At 38.7% G+C, this 15,139-nt stretch overlaps 1 protein-coding gene across 4 annotated transcripts in view; it reads right to left on the bottom strand.

The window, feature by feature from the left end:
* Positions 1-4,229, bottom strand: part of nek7 (NIMA-related kinase 7) — a 75,279-nt gene extending 71,050 nt beyond the window's left edge. For all 4 annotated transcript variants that reach the window (XR_013301247.1, XR_013301245.1, XR_013301246.1 and 1 more), the window contains exon 1: positions 3,848-4,229. The gene's annotated coding sequence lies outside the window, so the exon portion shown is untranslated. The remainder of the gene's footprint in view (positions 1-3,847) is intronic.
* Between the last annotated feature and the right edge of the window lie 10,910 nt (positions 4,230-15,139).

The raw sequence follows: 15,139 nt of genomic DNA on the forward strand, positions 1-15,139 counted from the left end.
GATGTATGCGTGTGGGTATAATACTGTATGTGCAACCATGCAATCTCTTCTGCTTATATATTTTTTAAGTTTAAGTCTTATGATCTGCTTTGCATATATTGATTTATTGAGTTACTGTATGGAAAACTACAAAACCTATTCGGACTATATATCAGTGGAAGACTATGTCGGGTTTGGAAAAGGGTTTCAACAACAATTTCAAATTCTAATTTGAATGCAACATTCTCTTAGACATCCGCTCACTAGACTGACAACTCCTACAAGCCTCTTTTGTCTATTCAGTACGATTTTATCATGCTGCCAGCACTGGCTCATAACAAGATGGCTCAAAGGAGAAAAACCCACACGGATTCTGATCTAACCCTCCTTATTCATCTTTCTTCACCATAAAGCGGATATCCACTCTCTAACTAACTATTAAAAAGGCCACAAATCTAACTTGGTGGGGAAAATGCATTTCTCTGTCTACTTAGCCTATGATTGGCTGGCTACATGGTGTATTCCACATTTTGTAAGCCTGGATAGGTTCCAGCTTCCACTAGTGAAAGCAGGCACTATAGAGAATGGGTGGAAAGATGAATGTTCACATGGCACAATAAATACTGCAAATTGAAACAATTTGGAATCTTGAGAGATTTATTTCTATTTTTTGTTTCTACAATTTCAGTTGCTTCTATCAGGTTATGTTAATGTCATTAATACATGCTACACTAATGATTAAGTTTTCTAAAATTCGACTCCAGACGAAGGCTGTGCCATAACTTACAGTTGCCAGTGTAAACAGAGCATTTTTGGTGGCGGTACGAAATGTGAAATATTGTTATATGATGACATCAGACAAATGATGTCTCGTGCACGCGAAGCCTAATGAAAGTTCATGTTTTCTCTTAATCCTGAAAAAAGATTATATACATTTTGGGCTATATTACTCACACTTACTCCAGACTAAGTTAACGGCATGAGCTGTTATCTTAAATTTTAGGGATGCAAGCAGAACAGTTAATGGTGCTCACCATAAAAATTTACTTGTAAAGTAAATATTTATCTTTCCTCACTTGAATTAAGTTTATTTCAGATAATTAGGAGCCACCCATTTAATTGATTGAATGTCATGTACTAAAAATTGCTCCTGTAATGTTTCAACTACTGTAGCATCTTGTAAAGTTTAACAACCAATGTAACATAGTTTCCTAGTGCCGATCCGTCAGAGTAAAAAATATTAACGTTTTCAGTCTCGTCCTTCTACTTGAAACGAGAAAAGTTGATATAATAAATATAAAAAAAATGCTATTATGCTTAGGACTTGATTTTTTTTTTTGCCGTCGTGGGTGTCGTTCATGCACCGACCCCTCTCCCACACAATTTTGTCTTAAGTTGTCACCCTCCCCATTAGCCGGTCCGCGAGAAAAAAAGAAAGAGCTTTACCGGTACGCGGTGTGAAAAAGGTTGGGGACCGCTACCTTATTGGACACTGGGGGTGAAAGTGTAAATCATAACGATCAGCGGCTAGAGTTGGACAATGGCCACGGTGATCGACTCCTTGTCATATTGATACATTCTTAAAATAATCACCTAAGTCACCTCAGTGGATTTCTTTTCATTATTACTAACAATTGTAATCATTTTAGGCAATAATTTTTTTGAGGTGACATTGCAATATGATATTTGGCATGACTTTTGACTTGCAATCGCATGTCTGTCAGTTCTTGATGCTGAAAATATGTTAGTGCTACTCCCTTTTGTTTTGACAACCTTTAAACAGTGCAGCCAACTGCTTCTTGCTCATTGTGTGACGTTGCATCCACCAAAAAGTTTCAAATAGCCAAAGAAAAAAGAAAAAAAAACTCAGTGATTTGAGTAAAAGAAATCCTTACAGTTGGTTAAACTGTTATCAATATTAAAAATGTCAAACCAAGAGAAACCTGCAGTGGAATATCATTAGTAACCAGATGATTGGGGTTTTTTGGCTTATCCCCTCAGGAGTCGCCGTAGAGCAAGGGTGTCAGACTCGGGTTGGTTCGCAAGCCGCAATAACATCAACTCGATTTCATGTGGGCCAGACCATTTTAGATATAGAATTTAGAATTTTTTTTATTAAATGGATTAAAAGCCCTGGATATTCCACTTTTTATAGATCTAAAAAAAGGTTTATTTGAGCTTTTTTTCTTAGTAAGGGAAAATCTCTTTTAATCATTGTGTTCCATATTAAAGTGGAAAATAGAAAATATTTTTAGGTATTTTTAGATTTTACTAAATGATTTTTGAACTAAAAACAGAAAAAAATGATTAAAAATTGCAGTTATTGATTTAAAAGGGGGAAAATAAGGAAATATAATATACATCTATATCTATCATTTTAATTTGATCTTAAAACTGAAAGTCGGCATTCATGATTTATTTTCCCGGGCCACACAAAATGATGCGGCGGGCCAGATTTGGCCCCCGGGCCGCCACTTTGACACCTGTGCCGTAGAGAAACTGTCAATTTGCATTATATAGATTTGGCACAAATTTTGCGCCAAATGCCCTTCGTTATACAACCCACACAACCGAGAATCCAACCCGGGCTAAATATTTGAACATAAGTTTAGAGCCACCAGATGATGCAAGGGTTCACTCGTCTGACTTCGGTGCGGGCAAGCATGGGATCAATTCCCGCTTGGTGGTGGTGATTGGGCGTGTGATAGTTTTCTGTCTCTCTGTGTGCCCTACGGCTGACTGGCGACCAGTCTAGGGTGTAGCAAACCTTTCGCCCGAAGTCCATTGGGATATGCTCCAGCAAATGCAGTACGGAAGGTGAATGAATGAATAAGTTTAGATCAGGGTCAAAATATAACAACAGGAGAACAGGGGTACAAATGACTAGTAAAACACATCACCTTTAGATAAAATATAAATGTAAATTAATAAAAAAACATTATACATTTTCCAAACTACAGATGGCAGTCTGATGGAGGACTAAGTATTATGTTGGCTACTTATTATGTAACTACTTATTTATATTTAGTACTTATTTATTGATTATTTATTTGTGCACTTCATGGTGAAGCTTTAAATCTCATTATACTTGGTGAAAATAAAAAGCATTCAATTCAACAGGTGCGTTCCAGCCCATCAAGTGTTGTGCAACTTATTACACTTCAAGAAATCATCATTGCAAAACTTCAAATATAAACTGCATACATCAAATGTGATGTTCCTTATATCTAAATGCATTTTTAACTGTCAAGATTGGCGAGAATTGACATTTTTACAAGAAGTGAACACATTGGTCTGAATGAGACAGGTTTGATCTACAATTTTAAAGACATTAAAAACTCCGATCTTCTATGTAAAGTCAGCATTTCGTCTTTAAATAGCTTTAAACTAAATCGAAACATAAATTACAGAACACTACACAGCCTTTCCATTGGATCACTTAAAATCTGTTGCATGGATTCACTAAGTAGCAACATTCATGTATTCGGCCAGTATTTTCTCCACAGGAAAATCGCACCGACATTCACGCCAAAACATGTTTGACAAGAAGCACATTGTATCAAATCAAAGTGACAGTGACATTAAATGAAACGATCCATGTCAAAGCCACTTAAATGCAGTAAAAGTTAGCCTTGCTGCACGCTGGCCCTGGCTGGCTAAGCTAGCCGAAGAACTTTCCACAAACTTTTTCCCCCTTAAAAGTGAATCTGGCGTGTAAACATAGATTACAACAACCCCGGGTGACTTTCAAGGACAGCCCTGTCCCAGTCTAGTCCAAAACCAATTGGACAAACAGGTCTGAAAACGGTGGATTAGCCGATGATGAGTAGTTTTGCTAAAATTGACGGTCAGCTGTGTGAGGACTTACCAGGAAGTGGGACTCTGTTGCTAAGCTATTTCTTCTTCACGCGCAGACACTCCGCAGATCGTGTTATGGCGTTCCGTTTCTTTACGGACTTTCCCTTTCCTGATCCAGAGCACGCGTGGGGGAGTGGGGGGGAAAAGTCGCCTGGGTCGGCCTTTGGTTGTCTTCCCGAAACGCTGAAAGGCTTTTCTTGTTTGTTTTTGGGCTGACGGGAGAGAGCGTGTGCTGCCGAGGCTAGTGCGTCTGCCGTGTGTGTCCGCGTGTGTGTGCGCGTGTGTGAGTGGTCTCGTGTGCAGTTTGTCCGCTAGGCCCCCCACCAGCCGCCACACGCTTCTGACCCGCGTGCCACCAATGTAAACAAGGAGGCATTCCCGGGGAGCTGTCAAATACCGCGAGACTCTGCACAGCTATGACAAACCTCCCTTGGATGGCCTTACAGCACATGTGTCAAAGTGGCGGCCCGAGGGCCAAATCTGGCCCGCCGCATCATTTTGTGTGGCCCGGGAAAGTAAATCATGAGTGCTGACTTTCTGTTTTAGGATCAAATTAAAATGAAGAGTATAGATGTATATTAAATTTCCTGATTTCCCCCCTTTTAAATCAATAATTGTAAATTTTTAATCATTTTTTTCTGTTTTTAGTTCAAAAATCATTTTTTTTAAATGTAAAAATATATTTTAAAAAAAAAGCTAAAATAAACATTGTTTTAGATCTATAAAAACTGAATATTCAGGGCTTTTAATCCAGTTCTTTTAATCCATTTATTTTAAAAAAAGTAAATATTATATCTAAAATGGTCCGGCCAACGTGAAATCAAGTTGACGTTAAAGTGGCCCACGAACCAACCCGAGTCTGACACCCCTACCCCTGCCTTACAGATATGACAAACCTCCCTTGGATGGCCTTGCAGTATTCACTTGGTCTTTTTTTAAATTCGGTTTTAATTAAACAAATTCCGGAGCCTAAGAAGGGCAAAGAGCACCGAAAAAGATAATAAACATCCCGGCTTCCACCTCTTCAACCTGCTACCATAACAGCCAAGACAAACAGACTCAAGGACAGTTTCTTCTCAAAAGCGGTCACCATGCACAACTGGAAAATTGAGTTGTACTTTTTTTAATTGCTATCGCCGAAATATAACTGATTTTCTTGAATTCGTACAAAATAACACATGGTTATTGAATTAAATTGTGGAAGACTTTGTAATGTTGTCTAGCGATTAATATTGTATTGTTTCATCATTACATTTGACATGTACACCTCTATTAATTTAATCTCATTATTTATTTAGCATACATTTTTTTAATAAAATAATAAATATTTAAATTAAATACCTCTCAAGTTTATTTAACTAACCTAAATAATTAACACCTAAATAGCAGGGGGAGTAATGATGAATTAATTGATGAATGATTTGGTTTCAGCATCAAAATGGTGAAAACCAATTTTAATAATGACTTTAGAAAAATGTAACTGGTTGTGTAAATAAATCTAAGCCCATTGAATTGAATTGAATCAAACAGTAGCAGATTTTGCAATATCGCTAAACATCATGAAAATTGTGCTTTTCACCCCTTACTAAATAGGCCATGCCCAAAAAAAACAGTTCTATGATATCCTAAGACTGTTTCAAAAGTAATATGAAAATATAAAAACTAACCAAAAATTAAAACTGAAAAAATTGATTAATCAACCCTAAAAAAAATAGAAAAAATTCAGCTCCAAGGATCGATTCAGATACATGCCCCGAATATTTCCACCAAATTTTATTGTGCAATTAGCAATTTCAAATGTGCATAATATTGATCAACCCTTCAAAAAAATTAAAATCAAGCACTGAGATCCAAAACATCTCCAAAGCTAGAATATAGCTACCAAATTTCATTCTCAAGGAGAAACATGAGCAAAGTGAGCGGGTTTTTACGACCTTCCTCTTGGCGGTCTCAAAAGTATTGCATATTGATCCAACTCACCTTGGTAAATTCATCCATCCATCCATTTCTTTCGCTTTGGCTCGGGTCAGAAACCAGCCAGGAGTCGCTTCAGAGTTTTCAAGTTCCTCCTGTGGGACATGCCTGTAACACCCTCACCAAGGGCATGTCCAGGAGGCATCCCAAGCAGATATCCGAGAGCCCTCGCATATCAGGCTCTTTTCAATTCTGAGGTGCAGGGCCTTTACTCATGAATGAATACTCAAGTCAACTTAAATGAGAGCCCAGACACCTGGAAGAGGAAACCCAATTTGATCGCTCGCATCCGTGTTCTTTTTCTTCCGGTTACAACCCACAACTTGTGGCTAAAGGTGAGGGTAGCATCATTGATCGACCAATAAAAAACAGCCAAGAGAGCTTCACCTTTCGCTTTAGCTCCTTCACATCAACATACCGATCCACAATCGGCGTCATTGCAGGAATCTGTCTCTCGATCTCAGTCTCCTTTCTTGTCTCTCTTTTAAAAAACTCCACAACTAGAAGAAGAATTTCAATGTTAACCCAGAAAGGGGGAAAATAAGGAAATTTAATATACATCTATACTCTTCGTTTTAATTTGATCCTAAAACAGAAAGTCGGCACTCATGATTTACTTTCCCCGGCCACACAAAAAGATGCTGCGGGCCAGATTTGGCCCCCGGGCCGCCACTTTGACACATGTGCTGTAGTCGATTTGCATTTCCACTCTTTACAGTGCTCAAAATAAATAAACGTTGAAAAATTCAAAGAAATTAAGAGTTGCCAACTGTGTACAAATAAAGTTCATACAACTGTGCAGCAAAAATGGGCATTGTGCACCATATTGCAAAATTGTGATTAAGCTGAGGCGGTGGAAAAAAAAAAATATATATATATATATATATATATATATATATATATATATATATATATATATATATATATATATATATATATATATATATATATATATATATATATATATATATATTTGTGTACAGTATTTCTTTGAAGATTTGGTATTTTCTTATTGTCTTCATTTCAGCAGAGAGTTCGTTACATTATTTTTTTGACATGTTTGAAAGTGCTGATTGCCCAAAGCCACTTTTCTGTTGTGTGATACTACGCTGCAATCAGGAGACTGTCCTTGTTCGGTTCATAATTTAAATTGAAACACCAATTGCCTTCATCACTGACATTTTTTGCAACAAAGTACCATTTTACCTTGAACAGGAATGATTAACCATCAGAACTTAGCCTAATAGATTTGAAGACACAGTAACATGCACTCATATTTGCTATCTACCATATTTTGAAATAGTGACACAGCTACAAAATCGCGTTGGACACGTAGGCTTTATTCTCATTAGGGTCGCGGGGGGTGCTGGAGCCGGTACACGGTCGATTGGTCACCGGTCTTTTGGTCGCCGATCTTTTGGTTGCCGGTCTTTTGGTCGCCCAGAAGGTAAGTGATAATTACCATTTAAATCGTTGCTCAAATTCCCTAAATACAAACTGCGAATTACTATTTAGTCATACTTAATGCGCTAGTAATTATTAGGCTAAAGAAAAGCTCCAAATTTACCCGACTTTTATTGTTTTTTGTTGGAGAACTTGTTAAGACCCTGACTGACGTAGCTTCTTAAAGGGACAACGCATGTACATACCTATCCTAGCCTATCCTACCCGACTCCGGGCCAGAGGCGGGGGAACACCCTGAATCGGTGGCCAGCCAATCGCAGGGTACAAGGAGACGCACAACCATGCACACCAACACTCATTCCTAGGGGCAATTTAGAGTGTCCAATCAGCCTTCCATGCATGTTTTTGGAATATGGGAGGAAACCGGAGTACCCGGAGGAAACCCACGCAAGCCTGGGGAGAACATGCAAACTCCACACAGGTGGACGTGACCTGGATTTGAACCCAGGATTCCCAAAATCAGGACATACTGACAAAAATTCCATTTCAAACTGGCATGTGGAATTGATCAGCTTGCATGTCTTTGATAATAACGTCCTGTGCACATTCCATTCATACTGACAAATTCCAAAGACTCATGATCCACTGAAAACACCTCAAGCTTACCATCCGCATTGTTAATAATCAACAAGTTACGTAGGATGATGTTTTTTTTCTTCATACTTCAATCGCCTTTTTTGTTAACCTCACCGCAAATATGGAGAAGCGAGAGATGCCGGTAGTGTGTAGCCCCCCACTCCACCCTCCGTCTTCCTTTTTCTTCAACAACAGTTGAAGATTAAAAGAAATGTCTCGCAGATATCTGTCAATTCGCTATGTGAATAATGCTGTGTGGAATTTAATGGCACAAGTTATATTGGGTTTCCTCTACACCCACAATTTCTCTCAATAAGATCAATGGCGCACAGTGACAGATAGGGACGGTCTTTTGTATCTTCAAATTTCTGGTTTCTGAGGGAATAATTAGATGGATGGAGGAGAAGTAATGCGTCAGTCTGCACCCGGAGATCCTCTAGTTCAACACACGTGCAGCCAGGTTTGTTTGGTGGAAACCTGTTTAATAATCACGTCAAATTTCCACGGTTTAAAAAAAAGGGGTCTGTCTGCCTGATGTGGTGCTTTTAAACAAAAGAAAATTTTTTTTGCATTTATTTTGCTGATATTGTTTATTTAACAGAAAGGAGTTCCTTTTGATTGAGGATTTTGTGTGTGTTTCGCTTTATTCCCCCGTCAAACTTCCTATAGTGATGCTTGCAGGTAACCCGCTTAGAAAAGGTTCTTCCTGCAGGCTATTAGGAGGCGGTTGAAGTACTTAATGGAGGCACTTTAAACATTTCCCGGTAACATTGACATCATAATTCATATTTAATACAATGAATTCTTACTCATTCCATAGCCCTTCTGCAAAATGGAACTGTACATGTTTGAATTCCATCCGGAAATGTTATGTCCTCAAAAGAAGTGAGAGATTTGGTGTCCTGTTAGCACGCATCGTGGCAGTTGCAGGAAATTTGCTTTTAATAAGCTAGGAAAATTAAACTACAAATAAAGTGATAATTTTTTTCACTTCTCAATGCCAGAGACATAACCGCGCATGCTAGGTTGGTTGTTCCATACATCCGTTGCAAATTTATATGACTTATATAAAACTGTGATGGATCCAGTTGAGACCCTGTTCATGGAGGTTTTTCACAGGGGTTTCCTTCCAAAAATATTTGGCTGCTGTTTTGGACAATTACACTTCTTGTCATACCCGAGAGATTATCGTTTCGCAGCAAAAGTGATTTTATAGGTGTTCAATGCCCCTCTTTTAATGAGTAACTGAATTTCAGGCAAAACTTGAACCTGAAATGTATTGCTCTACAACACACGTGTCAAAGTGGCGGCCCGGGGGCCAAATCTGGCCCGCCGCATCATTTTGTGTGGCCCGGGAAAGTAAACCATGAGTGCCGACTTTCTGTTTTAGGATCAAATTAAAATGAAGATTATAGATGTATATAAAATTTCCTGATTTCCCCCCTTTTAAATCAATAATTTTAATTTTTTAATCCATTTTTTCTGTGTTTTTAGTTCAAAAGGCATTTTGTAAAATCTAAAAATATATATAAAAAGCTAAAATAAACATTGTTTTAGCTCTATAAAAAACTGAATATTCAAGGCTTTTAATCCAGTTCTTTTAATCCATTTATATAAAAAAAACATCTAAATATTATATCTAAAATGGTCTGGCCCACGTGAAATCAAGTTGACGTTAAAGCGCGAACCAACCCGAGTCTGACACCCTTGCTCTACAAGAATTGCTTAGTATCTTAGATTCCTTTTTCAATTAAGATTCGCAACAGAATAATTATCAGTAAATGTAAAAATTGTAAGTATTAATATGTGTATTTGAATCCGAGTAATGGCTGAGTGGTCTGAGCGCTCCGCTGCCATTGTGGTGGTAGCCTGGGTTCGATTCTTGTTTGTTTGAGTTCTATCTGGAAGGGCATCTAAACCTGTCATGCGGATCGACTAGTTCGCAATGGCGAGCCCTAAGGAGATAAGCCGTCCAGTAATTCATTCATCTTCTGTTACGTTGATCCTCACAAGGGTCCCGAGGGTGCTGGAGTTAGCAAAAGCAGCAGCCAAGGTACACCTGAATTGGTGGGCAGACAATCACAAGGCAGGAGGAGACAGACAACCACTGTGTCCAACCAGCTTACATGCACATCTTTGGAATGTGGGAGGAAACTGGAGTACCCAGAAGAAAGCCACGCAGTGACAGACAGAATAATTAAATACTGTTTTACTATATGGAACAAGAATTACCCTATGCAGCCACCTGTTACCATTCATATAAGAAAGCCCCATGTTCAACCAAACACGCTCCATTTTTCATGCAAAATAGGTGAATTTGTGAGTAAATTGAGACAGGATTATAATTATTTCAGGATACAGTATATCATTTTCAAAACATTTTTGTCAGTGGTGTGACATGTGACGTGAGGTTTTTCTAATGTAAAATATGTTCCTCGGTTCAATAAGGGTTGGAACGAATGGCTGCTGCAAGGGAATAGCAATTAGATGCTAAAAATAACTAGGAGCCGCTGAACAAATTTATGAACAAAAATATGCAACGCTCCAGGCTTTTTTATTTTTGTTTTTTATTTTTTACCTGCAGCACAATGGTCCCTGACTTAACATTTTAGGAGTAAAAGTGTAACATTTAGTCACAGGCAACCCAGAGTGCAGTCGGATTTTTTTTTTTTTTTATACAGAACTACATTTGTAGTGTAGCCTACTGTATATTGTTGATAAAATAGGTTAAGACAAATTAAGTTAAGAGTGACAGACAAACAATATGAATATATATTTTTTTGCACATTTTTACCACTTGAAGGCATGTTGATGTTTTCAGTCATGTCTCCCCTTGTGTTGTTGATATGGCTCAGGGGTGAGGCAAGACTGCGGCACGGTTGAGACAGAAGCAGCCGTCAGAGCCGCTGTGATCAGGTGCACGCTTCATAGAGAGCGGCAGATGGAGGAGAGGAGCTGCGAGCATCCTGAAGCTTCAGCAGGAACTGAGAGGTTACACTAGAGCGCTACAAAGCTGACCTGTCACGAGCTGACACGCGCTGTATCAATGCACACCGCTTTCCCCTTCATGTGCACGTAGAGCAACTGCTACCTGGAGGAGAGAAATGTTGACTGCGTCTTCACGTTTGGAGGCAGCTTCGCATTTCCATTTTATTGGCTAATTAATGTTGTTTTGTCTTCAAAGCGCGACGGCAGCCCGTTGTTATGGGCCTTGATCGCAGCATTTTCAAGGTTGCCTCGATGTGAAGCCTTACATGATGAATAAGTTTAAATATAGAATAACAGCAAAACAGAGAAATAGAGGATTGGTGGTGTGCGGAGAGCCATGTGCAAATGAGGCATGGGAGAGATGGTTTGTAATAAAGTGAAGGACAAAACTGGCATATTGCATCACTCCAAAAATCTGTTTTTCAACCTTTCATTTGTGTGTGTGCACGCTCGCGTATTTGTTAGTGCTGCCTTTATCTTGGCATAAACCCAGGAAATGCATCCACCTGTTCTGCTTCAACCGGCGGGGAGGCCTCAGCAGCACGGATTGTGTGCGTCTCTCTCACATGGTCACCCTTTTGACGTGTGTGTCGGTGCGAGCTTGTGTCAGCGTGTGTGTGAGGTGAGGTTAAATAGATGTTTAGCAATGACGAGAGGCAAGTGAGGTAGAACTGGCAGGATATTATACACACACAGAGTACAGTGACACACACGTGCATGGCCATCACAAGGCGGTGACAAAAACAACAGCACTATCAGAGCAACATGTAAACTGCATGTGTGACCTGCACCTCAGTCATCATTCCACACTTGTCACCGGGCCTCTCTAATGTCGGGTCATGTACCGTGTGACTCTATGTAGGTGTGTGTGTGTGTGTGTGTGTGTGTGTGTGTGTGTGTGTGTGTGTGTGTGAGACTAAGACAGCACTTTTTTTACTTTGTCGCCCCATTTTCTCAATCTATCGCCTCTGTTAAAGCTATTAAACGAGTCACTTCCTTCCTAACATGTTATAAATACTTTTTTTTATAGTTGCCTGTGAACAGTCACTGCTCAGATGACAAATCTCACACAAAGCCGATGAGACAGACAGATGCATGCTGAAAAATGTTTAGCACACCAGCATGCGCCCAAAACACTCTGCATGGATTTTAACAAACAGGCAATGTTTCTTGAATTTAAAAAAGATAATGTACACAAATATTTAAAAAGGAAGAGGTCGGATAAATGTAAAAAAAAGTGGAGATTTTTGGGTTCGGAATCAGAAACTGAGAACAGGTTTTCTTTATCACATCAGGGAATCTATGATTCCTGTTTTCTGAGAAATATATCAAAAACACAAAAGCATCGAAGCCATCAAACTATATACCATTTGAAATTTTATGACGTAATGCTCATGCCTTTTAGATTCAAATGTAACCTGAAAAGTTTAAACATGAAATAAAATGGGGGAAATTGTTATTTTAAATAGTTTAAATTATTTTTCCAAAGTGCAAACCAGTTCTTCACAAATACAGACGCTCCCCTACTTACGAACATTCGAGTTACGAACAACGGTACATACGAACATGTCTGCAAATTGCGTTTATGTCAAAAAATGTTCGTAAGTTCGATTTTGTATTGCGCGCCTTTTTCCATGTAGTGCTTCTTTCCGCCGCTAATATCGACGCCCGGTGCGGAAGTGCGTGAACGTATCTCCAGTGCGCAAAAAACCTTTTTCATTTGTATCATTAAATATCTCGTGCATCCATTATTGAATATGGTTGGTGAAAAGCGAAAGGCTTCTATTGAGGGAGGTGCAAGGAAGAAGCAAGGCATTTCATTTGAAATGAGTGGCAATAATAACGAAGCTTGATGCGCGTGAGAAAGTGGTGAGCGTTGCAGAGGAATACAACTTGAATCGTTCGACCGTCAGTACCATTTATAAACACAAAGATCGAGCAGCAGGACCCAAATATTGAATGTTGCACAAAGTTTGCAAATCAATTGAATGATGCCATACAGTGCTACCGCATCATTTATGATGAAAAAAAGAAAACTGCAATCGTCATTAGATAGCTTCTTTCGGCCAGTTTCTAGTAAATCTCTCTCTCTCTAATGTATGTATACAGTACTGTATGTATTCTCTCTATTTTATTAAATGTTTTTTTCAGTACAAACCAGTGTGTGTTACTTATACAAGCCTTAAACATACAAATGCACGTATATAAACCTTCAATATACTTATATAGGCCTTAAACATACATTATAATACAAAATATAGCACTGAGCAACTTACGAACAAATTCAACTTATGAACAATCGCTCGGAACCTAACTCGTTCGTAAGTAGGGGAGCGTCTGTACTAAATGTCCTTTGCTAGGAGGGGGGCTTAACAGACAAAAATTTAGAAGCCCAGACCTAAGATTATATCTTATTTAGCATAAAAACACCAAGATAATCAGTTTACTTTTAAAACAATAATCTGAACATTTAAATATTTTGGTGGCCAATATACGATAAATTTGAGCGTAAAACCCGCAATAGCTTCCGTGGTCATGGGAAATCTATTAGAAGGCACTTCCCATACACTCGGGAAACTTGTGTCAAAAATCTTAAACGCTAAAACTGGGAGTGCATGAGAAAAGAGAGGCAGCGAGTTTTGCCAGAGAAAAGACACTGGCGGGTAATTTTGGCATTGAGAACAAAAGTCTGGGCAGCGAGAATGTAAAAAAAAGGGAATTGTAAGTGTTGCGTGTTATTCTCATATGGTTAAGTTTGATTAAAGTCCAATTTTTTTTGGTTTGAACTTGCAAAGTTTTGTTTGATGCCAGAAGTTTTGTTTGAATCTTTTCATTCATCTTCTGTAAGGGTTGTTGGAGCCTATCCCAGGTCATTTCAGGGTGAAGGGCAGCCTCCACGCTAGACTGGTCACCAGTTAGCCGTAGGGCACAAAGAAAGACTGACGATCATCCGCACTCATAATCATACCGTCACCAGCAGGAATCGAACCCTAACCCCGTTACCAACAAGATGGTAGCAAATCCCTCCCCTTGTTGTCATCACAGTGATGGTGATGTTGTCCAGAATTTTCATTCTCAAGCTCTGCGATGTGTTGACATGTTTTTTTTACTCCTTTGAGTTGAGTTTGTCTGCTCCCTGTAACGTCAAACTGACCTCAAATCAGTCTCGGGCAGAGTCAATTCCAGAAGTAGTTGTGTGTTTACTTTCTTCGTTGGACAGATAGTCATGTGTTTGCTGTTTTCTGCATTGTTGGAATTCAACATTGACTCATCCCCATGTGGCTCCAGTTTCTTTATTTTGCTTCATTTTGCTCTTCCAACACAATACACCTTTTTCTATTTGCACATCCAATGTTTGTGGCTACAAACCACAGCTAGAATGAGAGTGGTAGAAAATTCCTTTAACTTTTTAACCTCATAAGTTTATGGCTCTTGTTTGAGATGCAATTTTAATTGTCTGTGCCACTTGGAATAAGTTCTGAGCTAAAGTTTCTGTCAGCAAATATACCACATGTTCTGCTAGAACACGTCTCTGGTGTGACTACAAACGGTACAGGTCAAGTCCAGCCATACAGTTGCTTTACAAATTTACACCACGGACAGTTAAAACAGAATTTTTTTTTCAAGGCTTCTGGAATGTCATTGTTTTTTGTTTGTTTTACAATTTAAGAAATATTTATCTGAGGGTAAATCTTTTATTCCATCCTAAAAGATCCCGGGAGAGTTAGGCATAAGGTTGGAGTAGACATTACATTTACAACAATAATACATAGGCCATTTTTTCTTCATATATAATCAAAAGCAGTACCACAGTTGCACAACTTTTGAAATATACGTTAACTTTAATGCCATCATTGATGGTTCTGATGATGGTGATCATGTTAACAATGATTCGACAAGTTTGGAAAAAACATCAATATCTAATGGATTTTTATACCGTACATCTCTGCATCTTTTTATGCGTCTACAAAATTGCTGGGTAATCAAACAATGTTAAATGTAATAGTCACTTTTTTTGCTTTGTGGTTAGGACATAATTCTTTTTTTGGGTTTTCAATCATACACGAACTGTGTAAATAAAAGATTTCAAAACAGGATTTGTGAAAATTGGGATTTGTGTAGCAGGAGAATTTATTTCACATCTGGTTTTTCAATTTAATGTTGTCTCTATAAGTGTCACAAGGGTGCTGGAGCTTATCCCAGCTCAAACTCATACCTAGGGGCAATTTAGAGTCTTCATCCAGCCTACCATGCATGTTTTTGGGATGTGGGAGGAAACCGAAGTACCTGGAAAAAAAAA

The sequence above is a fragment of the Stigmatopora argus genome, chromosome 8 (genome assembly GCF_051989625.1).
Source record: "Stigmatopora argus isolate UIUO_Sarg chromosome 8, RoL_Sarg_1.0, whole genome shotgun sequence".
NCBI lineage: Eukaryota > Metazoa > Chordata > Actinopteri > Syngnathiformes > Syngnathidae > Stigmatopora > Stigmatopora argus.